At 34.4% G+C, this 13,447-nt stretch overlaps 1 protein-coding gene across 14 annotated transcripts in view; it reads left to right on the top strand.

Annotated features, from left to right (window-relative positions):
- Positions 1-13,447, top strand: part of MEF2C (myocyte enhancer factor 2C) — a 135,524-nt gene that overhangs the window by 20,918 nt on the left and 101,159 nt on the right. Inside the window, exons 2-3 of one of the 14 annotated variants that reach the window (XM_048932330.1) lie at positions 1,252-1,345; positions 2,242-2,357. The exons of 12 other annotated variants lie outside the window; for them this stretch is intronic. The gene's annotated coding sequence lies outside the window, so the exon portion shown is untranslated. Of the gene's footprint in view, positions 1-1,251; positions 2,358-13,447 lie in introns of all 14 variants that reach the window. One more of the 14 variants, XM_048932329.1, reaches the window with a different exon arrangement.

A 13,447-nucleotide genomic window follows, 5' to 3' on the forward strand; every position in this document is an offset into this window, starting at 1 on the left:
GGGTACTTTTCATTTATAAAATCCATGAGGACTCATCAGTAGAGATGATATAAATCATTGAGGAAGGGAGGGAGGTTGGTTCCCTAAATATTGGGGCAGGGGGAAGGGTGAGGAAGAGCTTTCAATGAAACAGGACAATGAGGTTCTGTGCCATTTCCATAGAGCTGGCACCTGTATCCCTTTCATCCCTTTCGTTCTGGCATTTTATCTTTAAACGTGCACTGCCAGGAGCTCCCCTCTGGTTGCAGCAATCCTTGGGAATACCTGTGTAAGAAAAGTTAGTAGGACATTTGGAAGATATTCTGCAAAACAAACAGGAGGCACTGTGTTCCACTCACTTTTGCTTAGGCCTGTTTTATCTCTGTCCATCTGTGTCCTGAGTGTAGCTTCTGTCTGTACTGAATGTGAGAAGTGGGAGAAGCAGCATATAGGAGGAGGGCATTTGGGAAGATGAGAAAGGATGTGGCTATCGACTATTTGGAAAGATGGCATCAAATGGAGGAGGGTGGACAATCCATAGTAATTGTACTTAAAACCTTAATCTTGCAGACTTTTTAAACAAATTTCCTTTTGAAGCGTATAGAATTTGGTTTGCTAAGAGTAACCTTTCATTGTTACACGCAAGGCAACAGTCTTAATAAAATAATAAGAATGCTTGTTTAAATGCATTTTATTATGTGTGAAAAGAGCCGATCTTAGAGTCAGTCTGTGATGAGAACCCTTCTGCTCTCAGAATACTGAAGTGTTCTGTTTTCCTTTTATTATATCTAGGTGTATGGGGTGCTAATAAGGAACTGATGTAGCAGCAGAATGAGAAAAAAACAGCTTATTACCCCCACTGCAATGTACAAGTGTGAAACTGCATGCTTACCCAAACTTCTACATGACTTTTTTTTTTTTTTTTTTTTTTTTTAAATGCTGAAATATTGAGACGGGGAATGCATCCTTGCAGTGGCATGCAAAATGTGTAACTTTATCCAAAGCACACGTACATAAATTTTAAAGTTCAGAAATCTGGCCTTAGATGTTAGTAAGAGCCTATAGGCAGGTAGTCTTATTTGAAACTAACTAGAATAAGCAGAATTTCACTGAAGTTCTTCTTAGAAGACATTAAAAAATTATAACCTAAGCTTGTTAGGTTAGCAGCAATCTTTTTATGTGTGATGTGTTGCTAGCAATTGGAAATAATTTTAAATTATGCTCTAAAATATGTATTAATTGGAAAATAATATTCCATTTTTTTCTTAAAAGGAAACACGATTGAATAATTTGCAAGCTACCTAATTAAAGCAGAACTGCCTGTGAATACATATGTAGAAATGGATAATGTCTACCTCTGTCCTTGGTAGGTAGAAATCTGTGTATCTTCTCTGAGTAACAATAATCTAATTCCATCTATGGATCTGACACTTCTGTTTTTATTGTTGATGCTGCAATTAAAACAATTACTCATAGGACAGAAACAGTATTCTTTTACATTTTCTACTGGCATTCAAGTAGAAAGATGTGCTAATATTTCCATGATTTTTCCAAAACTTGATTTTGATAAAGCTAAATGAGGATCTATCTTAAGTACCTGTTCCTAAATCTCTGTTGAGGCAATTACATTTAGATCAGTTATGCTTTAAGTAGATATTCGTAACAATCCCAATACTGTATATTTTGTGGATAAGAATAATAGTCCTCTTGGTGGCATTTTTAACTGATCAAGGATAATGTTTAATGGTTATAAGTATAACGCAAATCCTTAGGTGCAAAGAAAATCAGAGAAGTGGTATTTTTGCACAGTATTTTAAAAATATTTGTTTGTTTTTTCCTGCTACCAATTCCCTTGAAAAATACTTCAGTCATTGCGCCATTTTTCAATGGAAGTATTTTTTTAACCTTTTTTTTTTCCTGCCATTTAATATGAAGCAATATCTGATGTAGCAAAGCATGACATGAGAGATGTTCTAGTCTGTTTTGAAGAGTAGCACTCATCATGTATCTGGACAAGTGGTGATTTTCTGGTGCTGACTTCTGTTACAAGTCACTAAATGTCATCTGCAAAACAGTAGCGCTATGTTCTATCACATTTTTCTGTATGAGATTAAAGAGAGACCTGTCGTGAGGCGATCACTTTTTTGACTACACCAAACAAAACATGAAATAGCTATCTCCAGTGCTATCTGATAAAAAGTAATATTGAGGTTGGACAGGAAGAAAGAATTTGTTCTCTCCTTTCACTCTACTGTTTTCCAGATGTGATCGGAAAGAGGAAGCTATTCTGCTAATGGATCAGAAGATTGCTCTGTAATTTAAACACCATTCTAAAAATAGAGCTTCCATGTTTGAGAGACAGAATTTCAAAATACAAGGTAGATATTTCTAAAAGACATCTTTAAGAACACAAGAAAGTCTATAGACTTTTTTTTAGTTTTGTGAGATTTTCATGCTGATACTTGGGAAAGAAAAGAATGAGCAGTATTCTATTCTTATATGTTGTTTTAAATGTTTATCTTAAATTCAGAAGAATTAAATAAATGTCCTGTATCATCCCTGTGAACTGAAAAGTTTTTGGATATATGGTGATCTAAACTAGATATCTAAAAATATGAAGTGACCATAATAAATTCTCTAGAATTGTCCAAATTTTAAATATGATTCTCAAATATAATAATCTGCACTGATACATGAAACCCATCGGTGATGATTTTCAAGAAAACCAGGAAGTGGAATCATTCAATATGAATTACAAAACATAATTAAAGGAGATTTTAAAAATATATTGTGTATCTTGAACGTGTAATTCACCAATGCTTGTCCCTAAAATACGTGTATACTTTATCTCAGGCAACAGTAGCAAAACTTAGAAGTCTACAAAAAAAGTGCAGAAGCTGCTCAACAGCATAAAGTATACAGTTTAAGAAACATTTAAGTGTAATTTTAAATACAGTTGTAAACTTTGTGCATGTCTGTTATGCAGTGTTTCAGTTCTCCAAGGGCAAGATAGTTGAAAGTATTCATTGAGATGCTCTAAAACTGATTCAAGATACCAGGATGTATCTAAATAGAGTAGGCAGGCCTAGAGCAACATAAAATAAAGGAATTTATTTTTTACATTGCTGTTTGGCCTGTGTACCTCTGGACTTCACATCCCCAGATTAAGTCTGTAAGTTTTATTTAGTTAAGTTCTATTTAGATCTATTTAAGTTAATTTAGTTAAGTTCTATTTAGTTAAGTCTATTAAGTTACTTTCACATCACAAAGTTAGGATTTGAGAAACTTGATTTCAGTTTCTTCCTATCCTCAATTTGGAGCTGTTCAAAGAGAATACAATTCTGTCTTTCTGTAAAGGTCCTTAATCAGTTGGCTTTGGAGTACTCAGTGAGAATGTTACTCTCAGTTTCCCAGTGTAAGGCATCCCGTTTTTGTATAGATAATTAAATATTCATCAAATGGACTGAAGGACTGTAATTGAGTCATATTTCACTGGAATGCCATAGTTCGATAGCTACTGTGTTGGTCTCTTGCACTCTTCTATCTCTTACTCAAAAACTCCTTCTGTATTTCTGGCCTGTCATAGAGCTTAAAACTAGCTTAAACAACTAATTCCCATGCAGTGTTTCCTGTTGATTTATCTGAAGTTTAATTTTACTTTGCAAAATACAATATAAGAAGAAAGCATTTTATATTTTTACATTCTTAAATGTACTCATCTAAGTATATGAAACTATTTTTATCAATACTTAACTTTTGGTCTTTCATATCTTTTAGTGGTCTTTTATTTTCATTTCAGTTTGTTTCTTGGGTGGAGATATAGAGCACCTGGCAAAGCTCTGAAATTTCAGATAGAAGCATGAAAAGATTCTTAAATATGAGGACAATTAACCTTATTTAAATAGCTAATTAACTGATTACAGGTTGTTTTAGACAGGAAGTACAGCTTCGGGGTGAGATAAATTACTCAGGGTATGTTAGAATGCTGTAATAAACCCTTATGAGGAAAAAAAAAAAAACAACCAAAAACAAAACAGTTCAAAAGTAGCCATTATGTGCCTGTTCTCAGTCATCTTCTGAGGAGTTTGGGTGGTCCTTTACAAAAGACCTTGTGGCCTAGAATACATGCCTCTTCAGCCAGTTTCTTGAACAGTTGATGTGACTGTTGAATATGTGGGTGTAAATCCAAACCTGACTTCCTGACCGCATTATTATGTTTGAGTGAATGAAGAAGAACAACAGCTCTGGCTAAAAGGTTGTGCTGGTACTCATTCTTGACTAGTATTTATCCAAGAGCTTGAAACAGCTTATGAATTGTAAAGGCATACTGTTTTTTCCTTTTCTTCACACTATAATTGGGAAATTCTGAATTCACAGATGCAAAGGTATTAATGTTCAATGTATTTAGCAGTAATACAGATGTAACAATATATGAAAGTATGTTCTTACTCATGTATTACAGTGACTCCACTAATTTGACGACCCTCTAAAACTGCTTTATATTACTCATGCTCTTAATTAACATCCACCTCTTTTTCTCAGCTCCAGTTTGCCTTTTTTGCAATACTTATTAAAAACAAAAGAAACATCTGAATAGAACATTTCAAAAGATATTTTCTGTTCTGGACAAAACTTAAGAGAGCATGTAGAAATCTACCACTTCTTGGATCAAGAACATTACCAGCAATCTTAGTTTTCAAAGTCTCCTTTGTGGATTAAAGATTGTACATATGTGGCTGGCATTCATGTATTTTGAAATGATGTGGAACATAAAAATGCATTGTAAACTATTCTAGATCCTCTCTGTGGCTTCACAAGTGTATGTTAGCTTCCCTCAGCTAGGGGCTAACTGTACTGATATATATGTGTTTTATAAATACCAAATCATTTCACTTCAGTACTGTAATTCTATAAAAATCAGACTATCAAGTAATCACTGAATATGAAATATATAATAGACTGAGACTGTTAGCCTCATGAGGCTTCCAGATGGTCTAAGCAGATAACTTGAGCTGCTTGGACTATTAGGTGCTATACTAATCTTTACTCAGCTGGCAGTCATATCTTACTCCTGATATTTAAAGTAAAACAGAAGGTAAAACAACAGTGTAAATTACCTTCACAGTAAAGAAATTGTTCCTCACATTCAGGTGCAACTTCCCATTTCATGGGAAGGTTCATGCCTGTCTGGGATCCTTTAAGTGTTTAGCTCTGCTTTCAAACAGAAGTACTATTATACCTAAAATTAGCAATAAATGTTCAACTTACTAGTACTCTAACATTAGGGCATTAGTGCACCTGACAAGTTACATCAGAAATCTCAGCTGTGCTATTGATGCTGCTAGCCTGGACACTTTCCAGTGTAACCTGCTGTAGGGAACTTGCTTTAGCAGGGGGTTGGACTCAGTGATCTCTGGAGGTCCCTTCCAATCCCTGTGATTCTGTGATTCTGTGATGTTCTAATTTTTAGGATGGCAGCATGGATTTAGGCAGTGTGGATTTAACTCCTTCTGGAAGCTATTTTAGATGACCATAAGGATTTCACTTTGCTGGTGCATTAATTCTGAGCCTGAAAAACGAGGATGGTATTACTGTGAGGTAAAGCCAGATACTGTAGGAATGGTGGCCATACGAGTACCATGGGGCATCAACAAGATAATGCATGGTATAAATATGTAATTGTTTTTAGAAAGTTCTAGTCTAAAGGAAAACATAGTCTGCAGCAGACTCATAGATAACTTCACTTTTGCTAGAGAGCCTATTTTAATTAAAGTTTAAAACTTTCTGTTTCTTTCTGTCCATTTTTCTTCTACTTCTTTAGTTGTTGTGCCAAGGTATCCATGTGTGTTTCTTCCACTGTCATCTGGCTCATTCCCAGCAGATGCACACAATCTGTTTTGCTGTCACTGACAGGGCTCAGTTTATGGAAAGAATGTGACAGAATACGCTGCTGTAGTGGCTTATACAGAATTCTCTTTTCTAAAAAGTAACTGAGAATAAATTCCTTCTTTTGTGTTTTTTTTCCTATATTGTTCAGTCATAGGATTTTATCCATGGTGCTTTGCATCAAGTTAAGTAGGGTATTTGTTTAATGTTAGCTTCTTTTTAATTCCTAGTTTGTAAAATACAGGTTTTTTTTAGTAGTGTATATGGAATGTTATCACAGTAAGTCACCAGACCTGTCTGTGTTTTAAATGGTGGCAGTTATTCCTGCTTCTTCTGGAACATAATTTTTAGTTAGAAAGTTTTCTGATTTTTCTTTTAAATTCTGTATTCCAATTTATACGTATTGTTCAATGTCTAAAAACAAGGAGATGGAAATATAAGCACATATGAAAAATATAAATGTATATTGCATAAGGGGGTATTTTTTTTTCTTGTGCAAAGTCTTTGTACAAGGAAGAGGTTGAGTAGCGGTTGGCTACATCTTAATGAGCAGCTTCTACCTCAAAGAATTAATGGTGAACAAATGGGGGTAAACTGAGAAGGCAGAAGGAAAAGAAGTGTAAGTCTTTTTGCTTTCAGAAATGTCTTGCTGTTCTTCTCACTGTTCAGTAGGACAAGTCAGTGTGTTTATTAAACTTTAGGGAAGGTGTCTGACCCGTGTAATACCACTGATAATGTGATGGGTTGTTCCCTTTGTTTCTTCGTCAGTGAAGAATGAATCAACACCTCAAATTTAGTAAATATAACTTTGCCTTACCGATTTGTGTTCTATCTCCATTCATCTGAGGACAGGGATTACAGTAAATTCCACACTGGGCAACTAACGCTTCACCTGAGCTGCTAAAAAACTGTTAACATTAAATACGTATGGGCACACAGATGCTTATTGAAGAATATAGTTTGTTTTACAAGACAGTGTGCGTGTAATCCTATTATTTACATCTTTAATGATCTAACTTCTGTTTTCAAATTGTGCTTTGTTCAGAGGGGCTGATCTCTCTGAGTTGTTAGTCTTTTTTTTTTTTTTTTTTTTCCCAATAGATAAAAAATGAAAAGATTGTTCTTCAGCACTGGAAATCTCCATTAATTCCCAAAATCAACAATTCATTTAATGAGTTTAGTGGCTGCACTGCTTTTTATATACGTGTGTACATACAGTGACATAAATCAAAAGTACTGAGAGAAATTTTATCTGTATTCTTCAGGACATATTTTTAAACACTATTCGTGTGGAAGTGTGATTTTATATACTTAAAGTTCTGTATTTGGACTTTCATTTCTTTGTTTTTGAATTAATTTCATGTTCTTGATAGGGTATATATGTTAAAAAGGCACTGTGCAGTGGGAGACTGCCATGTTAGCTAGGCTTGTGGTTTCTATAAAATGACTTCCTGTGATCATGTACATATATTTATGTATATGTACATATGTATATATGTATATGTATATATATATATATTTATACATGTGTGCTTTATATACAAATAATATATGGTTTTTAAACCATAAATGCATGCTTCTGGGTATGCCTTAGAATGTAAATAAAACTGTCAAAATGTCTCTTCACAGTTAGACCTCATAAAAATAATCAGTCTGTAAACACGTGGTGCTCTTTACTCACATGTATAAAATAAAACTCTTCTGTTGTTGTTCTAGACTTACACTCCTTCCGTATTACGGTTTAGAAATATGGTGTTTTTTTAGTGATTTTTTTTCTTTTGTATGTGCTTTTATATTTGTTTGTGTATCCCAGTGTGGGAATTGTATACATATATATATATACTCCAAATGTTTTTTACAGGTTATGTTAAAAGATGAATGTAATCTCCAGTTTCCATTATTCTTAGTATTATTTTTTGTTACATGCTAAATCTTTCTAGAGTTTCTGCAAATAATAATGACTTTTCAAATGAGACCTAAAATTTGAAGCAAAAGGAATCATTAATAAATTTATGTCCACTTGATAAATATTTTTGATTGCTCAGTTATCATACAAAGTGTAAAAAGAAGGCTAAGAGGAATTAGGGTCCTCAGATGATTTCTCATGCTAGATTTCTAGGCTGCTAATTCAACTCTTGAATTTCTCATTCAAGAAATACTCATTTTTAGTACTTAGCTATTACACTTTTAAGACCAAGATTACAGCATGGTAGCTTGGCCTATATAAAATGGAAAGGAAAATTTATTATATTTCCGAACAGATTTTATATCCTGATATGTCACTAGAGTCTATACTTTTATGAAGCAGCAGGAAAAAAAGGCCAAAAACCAAATGAAAAACTATAATATCCTCTGATTATGTCAATCTGCATTTGTCTTGTGTTTTTTAAAGCATATTTTTAAAGGCATACTAATTATACTTTTCTCAAACGAAGAAGAAAAAACAAAACAAAACAAAACAAAACAAAAACCATTATAAACTGAAATACAGTTCAGAATAGCAGTACTTTCCTTTTTGATCTAAATGCTAAGTCCAGGAATTTCAAAACTGTTTACTTGGACCTTCTTGATCCTACTTGGAACCTGATATGGTAAAAAAAAGAAAAAAAAAAGTCATTAAATTTATACACATCTAGGTTGGACAAATCAAATGGTAAGTTCTAAATCAAGAATACTTACTGCACAGACCTCTCTTCCATCAGTTTCAGAACATTTCGGACATCACTGCTGATCTTACATATAGATATATGTAGATATATCACAAATGAGAAAATATAAAGACCTTACTGTTTCCTTCTCATTTTATGCATAGCTGATAATTTCCATCTTTAATAGAACATCCACAAGAAAAACTGATCAGGTGATTAGCAGGAAAAAAAAATTTGGCTGAGATCTCCTTTTCCATACTAGCATAGAGCAGAGCACTTAGCTTTATATTTCCCTTTCTTTTATCTATATTGAACATGGAATAATATTTTCACTCTCCCTGTGGCATTTAGGGAGTAAATATTGATAGACACTCTAGTGGTAAGGTGAGGATATCTGTATAAACACCTATATAGTATAAGTTGGCAAGTCCTATACATTTAAATTTATTTTTTTAAGACTGTTAACAGTAGCATCTAAAGAACTAAAAAATTGTCTAAAAGGGATTGGTTTGTTGTGTGATTATACACTGGAGAATTTAGGTAAAATAAACAGTGAAAAACTGACACTTTCTTGCTATTTACAAAGTTTGAACGGTATGGGTTTTTGACTTGAAAATACTTTCCTGTGCCTTGACACTAGCCTGTTTCCAATGAGGGAACAACACTCTGTGATGGTATGATGCAATTTTTGGGGTTTTTTTTTTGTTTTTTGTTTTTGTTTTTTGTTTTTTTTTTTGTTTTTTTTCTGTATCAGCCTAGATAGAAATCTTTCATGAGCAGAAGTAGCCTGTTTTTTGTGATGTGAGCTGGTGTCATCAATGTATTTCATGTATGTGGCACATGCTTAAATGTACGTACTAAAAGATTGGATATCTTGGGCCAGTGCTGCCCCTAGTGAAGTTGCTGTTTGTTCAGGAAACTGACTCTTTTTGAAAAGAATTGTATCTTTTTTTTTTTTTTTTTTTTGTCTGTTTGCCCAGGGATATGGGACCAGCATATTACTCAAGAGTATGTTACAGTTATCCATAATGTAACAGAGACAGGGAATTTCTGTTTAGGGTCAGAGTTGACGTCTCTCTTCTAACAGCTCTCAGATTTGGAGGTTATGTGGCATCTACACTCCCCTTGCCTAAGTCTTCTAAGTAGAAGCTGAACATGTTTATAGAATATAGTAGATACCTCACAATGTTTCATTTTGAATCTGATCACTACAGTCAGCAAACAAGAATGTCAGTAACCAGTTATCTGGATATTTCTATTATGGTTTTCCATTTATCTTACAATTTTTTCTTTGCAAAAATACAGACATTATTTTGATTATAAACACTTTTTGAATAAAAATGTATTTTGCAATGTACTGTTCATAGTATTCAGAAAAATTAACCCTTCAGTGTTAGGATGGCTACAGATAAATCAGACCTTTGGTAGTACCACTTCTTAAGTTATCTTGAAAGATAAGTTTGATTAGAGCTAATACTATGTTAACATTTTTTGAAATTGGCAAAGTTATTAAGCTTTCAAGTATATGATCTCAATAACTGTTCCAAATTTTTGCTCGTTAGCTAAAGAATGTGAAAATAGGAACAGACAGAAAGCTATGTTGTTTCCAAAGTCTTACAATTCTGTTTAAGTTTGTTTGAAAACTGAACAGTTAAAATATGAAATGTAAGCAGCAGAAACATAACATGAATTACAGCTCTGTATGCAGTTTCCTTCTGTACAGAAAGTATCCATATGATTGAACAAAACGGAAACTCTCTAGTATTTTGCATTAGAATTAGCAATATAAATTGCAATTCACAATGTAGACCTACCGCATGTTTCTGTGACAAGATATTGGTATGAGACATCATTCTAGTTCTGTACGTGCACAAAAACTGTTATTCTTGAAGTGATTTCGGTAACTTCCATCCCAAGTAAAGTGATGCTTAGGCATGCCACTGCAAGCAGCAAAAGATCTTGCCATTATGTTGAACAAGGTATTCAATGTATCTCTGGAGCTGAAAAGAGTTAATTCCAGGAGGTAAAACAGGTGCTAAAGAAACTTCTCAGCTTATCTCTTGACAGCAAGATAGCATTCAAATATTCAGTTTGCTCAAATTTGATGTTGTATACCCAGGACAGGCAAGACAGAAAGAGTTTTTCCTCTCTTGCATTTAGAGCATACTTTCTATGAGCCTCATCTGCCTCATGGGCAGAAAGATTGTGCACTATTTATGTTAAAAACAAAAAACAAAACTATAAAGCAGCAACCTGATATTTCAGACTGTGTCATCAGAAAGATTTTGTCTGTAACTGCTTGCACTTAGAACTGCTGCATGCAGTAGCTTCTCAGTAAATCAGGAAACAGTTATGTGTTTAGCTATTTCAGCATTATATTAAGCTAATGTTTTCCTTCCTTAAGTACTCACTGTTACATAATGCTACTGGAGAATCTGCTCATAAAATTGAAAAAGGCTCAGATTGTTTAAACACGCTCATTTGAGAGACCTATTCTGTAATGCAGCAACTCCTGGTGACTGTGGAAGGTCGCTGTCTGAATGATTAGATATTGCCTAGTGTTGGTTTCTTTGCCTAAATTCTTAAGTCATATGTATGTATAAATAGAGTCTTACAATCTGTATTTTGAATTGTTGAGCCTCAGAAGCCATCATGTGAAAGACATTTCTCCTCCTAAGCTGAACTGATGGTACTGATGGCTGCATTGTCATCAATGAAATTATCTCCTGAAGCTTTAATGTCCTTTTACGGAAGCTGTATTAGCACAAGAGAAACTGTTCTGTGTCAGAATATTCACCAAATATGTACAGTGAATTTCCTGACATCACGAAGTGCCAGATGAATAGCATGAAGTACAGAACATTAAGGAAAATGTCTAATTCAATGCTACAACCTCAGAGCGGAAAGTTTCTTCCTGTTTGTGTCAAGCCCATATAAAGATCTTTGTTATGAGTGTAATTTGTAGGTTCTGCATACAAAGCTGCTAAATAAGAGTTTGAGTTTTAGGGGACACTAAAACTAAAAGTTTTAGGGTAATCTGGGTGAATTGTGTGTTATGTGAAAGTAAACCACCATATATTTTTCCCCAGGGCTTCTGTAGACCTGCTGCATAACTTACGCAAGTCTGTTCAAAAATTCCACCTTTTGCTGAAAAACTTCACTAGTTTCTGTGAGTCAGAAGCAAGAAGTGAAAAATGGAGAGTGAAAACATTGATTTTATTATATATGTTATCTTATAATCAGTATACTATTTTCAGATACTTCTGAAAAAAATAACACTTGTCACTTGAGAGCTGCAGCTGTTAGTCTGTTGAGACATAGAGGAATGGGGCATATATTGAATTATTCATGAAGGCTACTGCTGTAGTTGACAGAAGTTCATCAGCTAATTCCCCCACTCCGTTCTGAACTTTCTTTTAAATACAGTTAGGCTGAAGGGGTACAAGCTGTTACTTTTAATAATCATGCTACTAGAAATTTCCTTTACTGTGTATATCACATAAGATTGCTCCTCTAAAAAAGTTATCTACTGCACACTGAGGGGCCAAGAAATGTTCAATACTGAATACTTTAATTCACAGATAATAGAAATAATTGTATATATTTTCATGATGTAGCTGTTTAAGAAATGTTTAAGAAATTTTAAGTAGTGATGTTTTGCAATTTGATGAACTGAAAAAAAGTTAATAAAAATATAAATATTTAATATTTTTATGGTTTAAGATGACAAGCTACTACTTCCATCACATTTTTTTTTCACTTATAGGCCAAGTCAAAGTGCACAAATGCAAAGAGCTCTGTACATATGTGAGGAAATCAAATACTTTGTTTTCCAAATGCTAAGCCTGCATTAGCCGACTATTTTGTCGTGCAGAATATCAGATTAGTGGGAACACTTTATGGCTCTTCAGCCCAGAACCGAAGTTTAAGTTTAGCTTGCTGAGTCCATACAACATGCTTGTAGTGAGTACTGGTGGAATTCCAAATATTGAAGACTCTGACCCACTTCTAGTGACTTATCTATCTCACCAGGGACTCCGCAAGTGTACCTCTGTTTTCTTGCAGACAGGATTGCCAGCTACCTCTGTCCTATCCACTGTGAAAATGCAATTCTTACAAGCATGTATTTGTCGTCTTTGGGAGGCTGTTCTCTATTCTTACCTGTTGTTACAAGCTGAAGGAGTTTGAATGTGGTAGGAAATTGTAGTAAACTTTCTAATGTCCATTTTGTTCCCCTCTCCCCCATGGAGATTTCTGCAGTGAATAAGATTGAAAAATGTCTTTTTACTGGTGTGCTTGGTACAGACAGTGCCCTCATTTATCCTGTGAATACCTCATAGCAGCAGCACATACCCACTTGATGGAGAGGATTATTGTAATTCCTTCCTAGAATGGTTTCTAGCAGCTCAGCTCTGTCACTTCCAGCCTGCTCAGAATGCAGTGACACACTCCAATACTGTCTTGAGCAAATGTCCTGGTTACAGCTGGGACAGAGTTAATTTTCTTTATAGTGACTGATATGATGCTATGTTTTGGCTTTAGGAGAAGAACAGTGTTGATAAAATACTAATGTTTCAGTGTTTGCTGAGCAGTAGTGCACAGAGTGAAGGATGTTTCAGCTTGTACTGCCCTGACAGCAAGGGGGATGGGGGACAAGGGGATGTGAGGAGACACAGCCAAGACAGCTGAGCTAAACTGTCCAATACTATATGAAATCATGTGGAAAAAAAACTTGAAAAATTGAGCAGAGTTGGCTGAGGGGCAGCTGCTGCTTGGGCACTGGCTTGGCATTGGTCAGTGAACGGCAAGCAATTGTGCTGTGCATCACTTGTTTTGTAAATATATTATTAACATTGCTGTTACTATTTTCTTTTTCTGTTCTAGAAAATAGTTTTTATTTCAACTAACAAATTGTACTTTGTTGGGTTGTTTTC

This window comes from Lagopus muta, chromosome Z (genome assembly GCF_023343835.1).
Source record: "Lagopus muta isolate bLagMut1 chromosome Z, bLagMut1 primary, whole genome shotgun sequence".
Lineage (NCBI taxonomy): Eukaryota > Metazoa > Chordata > Aves > Galliformes > Phasianidae > Lagopus > Lagopus muta.